The sequence below is a fragment of the Littorina saxatilis genome, linkage group LG17 (genome assembly GCF_037325665.1).
Source record: "Littorina saxatilis isolate snail1 linkage group LG17, US_GU_Lsax_2.0, whole genome shotgun sequence".
Taxonomy (NCBI): Eukaryota; Metazoa; Mollusca; class Gastropoda; order Littorinimorpha; family Littorinidae; genus Littorina; species Littorina saxatilis.
Window position 1 is genome coordinate 2,912,916 of NC_090261.1, and position 6,433 is coordinate 2,919,348.

General features: G+C 39.3%; 1 long non-coding RNA gene across 1 annotated transcript; it reads left to right on the forward strand.

Annotated features, from left to right (window-relative positions):
• Positions 1-4,798: 4,798 nt before the first annotated feature.
• On the forward strand, positions 4,799-6,035 carry LOC138953130 (uncharacterized). Its single transcript, XR_011451487.1, has 2 exons — positions 4,799-4,940; positions 5,507-6,035. It is a non-coding gene; the product is annotated as an uncharacterized lncRNA (long non-coding RNA).
• Positions 6,036-6,433: the final 398 nt, after the last annotated feature.

Consider the following 6,433-nt stretch of genomic DNA (forward strand, 5'->3'; position numbering starts at 1 on the left):
GGGCAAGTAAACATGTAGCTGCGGAAAAATGAGAATGGTAATGATGGTTGATGCTGCGATTCGTTTTATAAGTTGTCCGTTGCGCCTCAGTCTGGGGTGAGACAGCATAACAGCAGATCGTATCATGCAAACGTATCACAATTGCTTCCTTTTTTTTACGCCACCCCCCCCCCCCCCCCCCCCCCCCCCCCAGTTCTGTTTGCACCAATCTACTCCACATGTCTTTCCTCTCTTTTCAGTACACACAGCGACAAGAACAAACTTTAGCAATCAATCGGTTAAAGCAACTAACTTTATCGGCAGCTAATACAAACCAAACCGATTTCGTGCGTGCAGTTTCTACTGGTCAGTTGTACTCCACAATCGTTCGCGCATCATTAAAACCAGTAACCAGGGCATCCATATTTACTCTCTAGTGCAAGCACAACATATGATATGCATTTATACAAAAACTGGTTCGTATTGCACAATAATTTCACTTGGTTTAAACAAGATTTTATTTAGATAGCATATAGGGTGGCAGATGATAAACAAGATAAACTTAGGACCACACAACAATTTACTTCTCGGGAGCTTTCGTCCATTTTTCAATACATTGATCCGTTCACCCATCCAGTCCCCAGGACAGCCAATCCACTAATCCGGCTAGAAAGTGACCGCGCCATCTCTTCATCATCTAATCCATCCACCATTAGTGCAAAACTCAGTTCTGATAACATAGTCCTCTTCCGCGTGTAACTGCTTCTCACTGACACTGGCTTTGAATTCCTCGTTTAATTTTCTGTGCAAGAACACCATGCCAGAATAATATTTTCCTTGAAACAAAAATGTCACCGACAAAAAAGTCACGTGCTTCATTATCGTTACACGACACAATGACCGAAATAACATTTGGTGCAGATTAACACCCCTAATTATTTTGTCCTACTGCATGCCATGGCCCAATCCCCCGGCTTTTCCGTCAACCTTAACGAATATCATTACAATAATTCTTGTGAGCAAAAACACAGATATGTCAGGGGAATTTCAAATTAAACATTGGGACAAAAAACGGCCGAGTCGTAGATTCGCCAGGAAGGGGAAAAGTTCAAGAGCAAAATGTTTCCATCGCGCACGAGACAAGAGACAAGATTTAGATTAAGCTAATTACTCCTCCTTTCTTCGGCGTAATGAGCTTTGCTATCTTTCAGCAGACAAAGAATTGCTGTCGTCAATCACCGCTATATGTCAAGGGTCCAAAAACGAGTGGATCCCCGCTTTGCAATTACTAGCAGGAGACTTGAAAAGGGAAAGACGGAGAGAAAAGACTGCGGATTCTCCCACAGTTTTGACGTAATCTCTGAAGATTTCACCGTTTTCGTAGAAACGGAGGCATTGTTGTTCTTCTGCATGGCAACATCGCCACGTAAGCTGGCTTGAATTAAAGGATATGCATGATGAAAATGTGGGGGTCAGTGGTTGGGGACGTCCGTGTCTGAGTCTGTCTGTAACACCCAGAGAACGAACGAACGAACGAACGAACGAACTTTATTACTCAAGGATGGAGATTTTAGGCTCACGCCTAGTCTTACAATCTGTCCCTGATAAACTAAGACATAAAAATAAAGACAATAAAAGGACAATTGTCAATCGCAATCATACAGTATTACTAATTACAACATTACTTATCCGAATACATAATGCATGATAGAACATTGAAATGTACATGTATGTCAATATAATACGAAGGAAAAGAAAAGTCGACTCGCACACACACGCGCGCCGCATCCCTGCAATCACGTTCGCACTGAATACAACACACACACTCACACACACACACACACACACACACACACACACACACACACACACACACACACACACACACACACACACACATATACATACACACACACATACACGCACGCACACACACATACACACGCAGACGCAGACGCACACACACACACACACACACTCACACACACACTCACACACACACACACACACACACACACACACACAACAACAACAACAACAACAACAGCCTCATCATCATCATCATGATCATGATCATCGTCGACATCATTATCGTCATCAACAAAATATATAGCGGTTAGTGATAGCAATGCATTCTTGCTAGAAACAGCTTTAGAATGTAACTGTTCGTGACATCAGATATTTGCAAAGCTGCGGTTTGAAGTGTTTAATCGTGCTTGACCCCTTTATCTCACATGGTAGCGAATTCCAAATTGTTGAGCCCGAAAACGCTAAACTGGTTTTATATAAATCAATACGTGGTAGCGGGGAAATTAATTTGTTTGAGCCATATCTGTCTGTTGCTTTCTGAAATAATGATCGCATGTACTGTGGGGTCTCGTTTATTTGAACCTTAAACATTAAAAGCGCCTTATTAAATAATAACTGATCTTTAAGTGATAAAAAATTAAGGCTGCTAAGCTTTTGATCTGTTGATGTTTGCGGACCCGGCATGATAAGTTTAGCTGCGCGACGGTGAAGAGACTTTACGTTTTTTAAGTGAACATCGCTACAACCATCCCAAAGTGTAGATGCATAATTCAGATGAGGTAAAATATGACCAAAATAAAACAACTTGAGTGCTGAGGTATCAGCGTAATGCTTTAATTTGGAGAGAAGGAACAAGTTTTTAGATAAGGTTTTGGTAACACGGTTGAGGTGGGACTGCCACTTTAATTCAGCGTCTATTGTGACCCCGAGAACACGATGGCTGGTTACTTGCTCAATGGGTGACTCATTATGGGGGCGAGGACGCCCCCATTCTATACGGATAGTTTCGAGGTTGACCATGGGCAGCGCCATTTTGTTGTGAAATACATCATCAGTTTGTGAGGGGTGGAGGCAACATTGTTCATCTGTAGAAAGTTGTGAAATCCGTCACCCTATGGGAGGAGTGAAGGCAAATTTGGTCACCACAGAGTTTGTGTAACACAGGAAGTTGTGAAATACGTCACCCTATGGGAGGGGTGACGGCAAAATCGCAAAAACATGATATGTCGTATTGTGCAGGGTCAACTGCAACAAACTCAAACCGAGCCATTCATACCTAGTTGTATTTGAGCGACTTATATACCGACATTTTTATTTCTTATTTTCAGCACAGGTGTAGGAAAAATCATGAACCAAAATGTTATTTATTTTCTAATTTAACATTTTTTTTTACAAATATGACCATGGTCTTTTAAACATACAGTGACATTAAACATTGTTATGTTAAAAAAAAAGAAAAAAGAAAAAAAGCTTTTGTGCACAAATCAGAAAATACATTGTACATTTTACCTACAGGCCAAACAGTGTCTGTTGGCGGCAAATGACCCAGCAAGTTGCTATTTTTAGATCGATTAAAAGTTGTCAAGAACAGGCGCTTACATTTGGATGTGTCCACTGATAGTAGGTTTGGTTGTGATCAATCAGAATGATGTGGGAATAAAAATGTATGACAGTTTGGTATGATGACATGTAATTCAAATATGCTGAAATGTAATATTATACATGATATAATATTATTATGGCTGTTGCCATGACCATGAACCCCAAGAAAGGTTTAATGTTATGTAAAATCAAAATACCAAAATCAAGCACCTACTAATCTGGTCTACGGTGCGGGAAGATTGAGGTCAACTTCGCCGCGCCGCGCTCATTGACTTGCGTCAAGGCCGATGCGCGTAGATTCCCAGAATGTTTACTTTCGGTTAGATTCTTCGACAGCATTCGCAGAGGTGACTGCCGTTACAGAGGTGAGTAAAACTGACCATCGAAAGGAAAATAAGATTCATATTGGTAATACTAATAACATACTTGCACAAGCATGTATCTACCAAAACTGTATGGGAGCACATAGTTGGAAAGGCGTGGTGAAGCGATCAAATCGAATCGTCCGTCTCAGTCAGTGCACTGCATGATCAGCCACCACGATTGAACGTCACTGTCTGTATTTTGTATGTAAGCAGAGCTTCCAAACTAGTTAAATCCTGATGTAGTTTACAAAAACAAAACAAAATCTCATTCCTGTTCCATTGTTATTCTTGTAGTTGTGATATATTCTAGTGAAACTGAAAGTAAGTGTTAAAAGCAGAAAAGCCGGACTGAATCAGGTAAATGGGTTGGGAAAGTTTTGCTAAGAAATCCTGTTATTTCCCTGGGTTAATAAGCATCTCTTTGTCCAACTATTTACACAATTTATTTGACTAGTTTGTGGTTTCAATTGAAATTATTGTTGTATTTATTTCTAGACTGCACGAACTTGCATTGATTGCATTTCATTGTTACAGCACAAAACACTGAATGACACATACTGATTGACGAGCATGCCAATAGCCTTCTCGTTTTACAGTATAGGTACTGATAGTTACATACAAGTTTGAATATCACTTTGAACACTGCCACATTCAGTTCTTTTCATCATTGAATAATTTTGTTTCAGGAAGCAAGCACCCCTTTTGTCAGAAGTGTGTCAAGCTCAAAATTAAGTACTATTTCACAAAAGGTGAGAAGTTATTCGTTACATTTGCAACATTTATTGTTAAAAAATATTAAACATAAAGGCAGAATTTGTTTGTCTTGTGATTGTGATGCCTACAACTACACCCGCTTGTGATTTCTCAGTCAAGTTACTGCAGATTTGTGTATATTTCAGTCTCATGTGGTATTTGCCATATTTTTGTGTGAACATGTGTATTTTTCAAGACTTAGATTCTGTGATAACATAAAATACCATAACACATTTGACACCAGTGCATCATATAATATTTTTGGATACTTCTCACTACGCATGATTTTTTATTGTGTCACTGTGTGTACATTTACATGTGTTTTTAAATGTCAACAGGTGACAGTTCCACTTTTGGAAGAGGTGTGCAGTGAGATTGCAGAAAATGAATGCCTGTCAGCTGATCTGTGAAGCCATGTTAAAACCTTGGACTGTAAGTGTTTAGAGAAACACTGTATGAATGAATACAATTTTGTTGGAGTAGTGTTTTCACTTTTGCTTATAATGTAAAACAATTTCAAGTTTAAATTTCAAGTTATTCAGTTACGCTGAGAATAAGCTGTCATATATAGTAAGCAGTGCTCCCTGTATGGCATACGTGTAATTATTGTTGATCATTCGCGTACACATTCCAGACTTCAATCAATCAATATGAAGCTTGTCAATGTGCAAGTGTTCTTTTTGGATACAATGGTGTGTGTGTTTGCCTTTGTTTTAAAGTTATACGATGCAGGGAATTATCCCAAGATATGGACTAATAAAAATCTATTATTGTGTATATATATATATACAGTGGACCCCCCCCCCCCCCCCCAATTTGATAATCCCTCCCTTTTAAGACCTTATTTTGTCAGTTTGTCTGTGCATAACTTCTGTAAATTTTCCTTCATTTTAAGACTGCCTCCTTTTAAAGACCCGCTTTCTCAGATTGTTTGAGGTAATACAAAGGTGGTTCTATTGTATGTGTTCAAGTGTAAGACTTTGTGGTCTGTTTGACAGGTGCTGTTCTTCGGGACAAACTTCAGGTGTTTGAGTCATGCCTTGGTCTACGAGGGAAGTTCCGGAACGAGGCCAAGGAAAAGGCTCACTCATTGTACTACGCAAGCCATGCAAGCATTACAGAGGTCACCAAGTCGACTCATGCATAAGCTTCCATTTGCCTCAGGATGTTTGAAAGGCTGGTCGAAGCAACCTATGGGTGCAACAGACCTGGTTACTGTACGAAATTTGCGTACAATCTTACGAAATTGAAGACCGCTGTACGATTATACGCCAGACATTAAAATCATACGCAAAAAAACAAAAAAAACAAAAATTTTAAAAAAAAAAAAAAATTTAAAATAAAAAAATTATATATAAGTCTGAAGAGGACTGTGTGAGCCTAGAAAGCAATGTGTAAAGAGGACTGTATGAGACCAGAAAATACTGACCAGTGCAGTGACAGAAATGAAGGGCTGACTCAATACTGCTGACAGCAGCTGATGCAAATTTTCCTCAGAGGTCAAAAATAAAAATTATGTTTTTCTAACATTCGTTTTGTGTCACATTTTCAAATATCTAATAGTGTATGGGGTTTTTTTTCAACAAAACTGTTTTAATTTACTTTCAGCACAAATTCTTTCTTACATGTATTTACAGTCTTTAAATAATGGGGTTTGAGGGGGGAATAAAGCACAGCGAGAATGAATTGTACACCTTAAAATTCTGATTGTACACATTTTTAGCCTCATTTGTACACCAGGAAATTTTAGTGGTAATCAGGTCTGGTGCAAACAGGAAGACAACGCGAATGACCGACCGGTGCCAGTGTGTGAGGAAGGATGTGATCAGGTATGTTGCTGGGAGTGTGGTGAAGAAACTAAAAAAGAAAGTTTGGGGCCTCAAGAAAGGTGCATACAGATACGAGAAACTGCGCTGTTTAGAAGC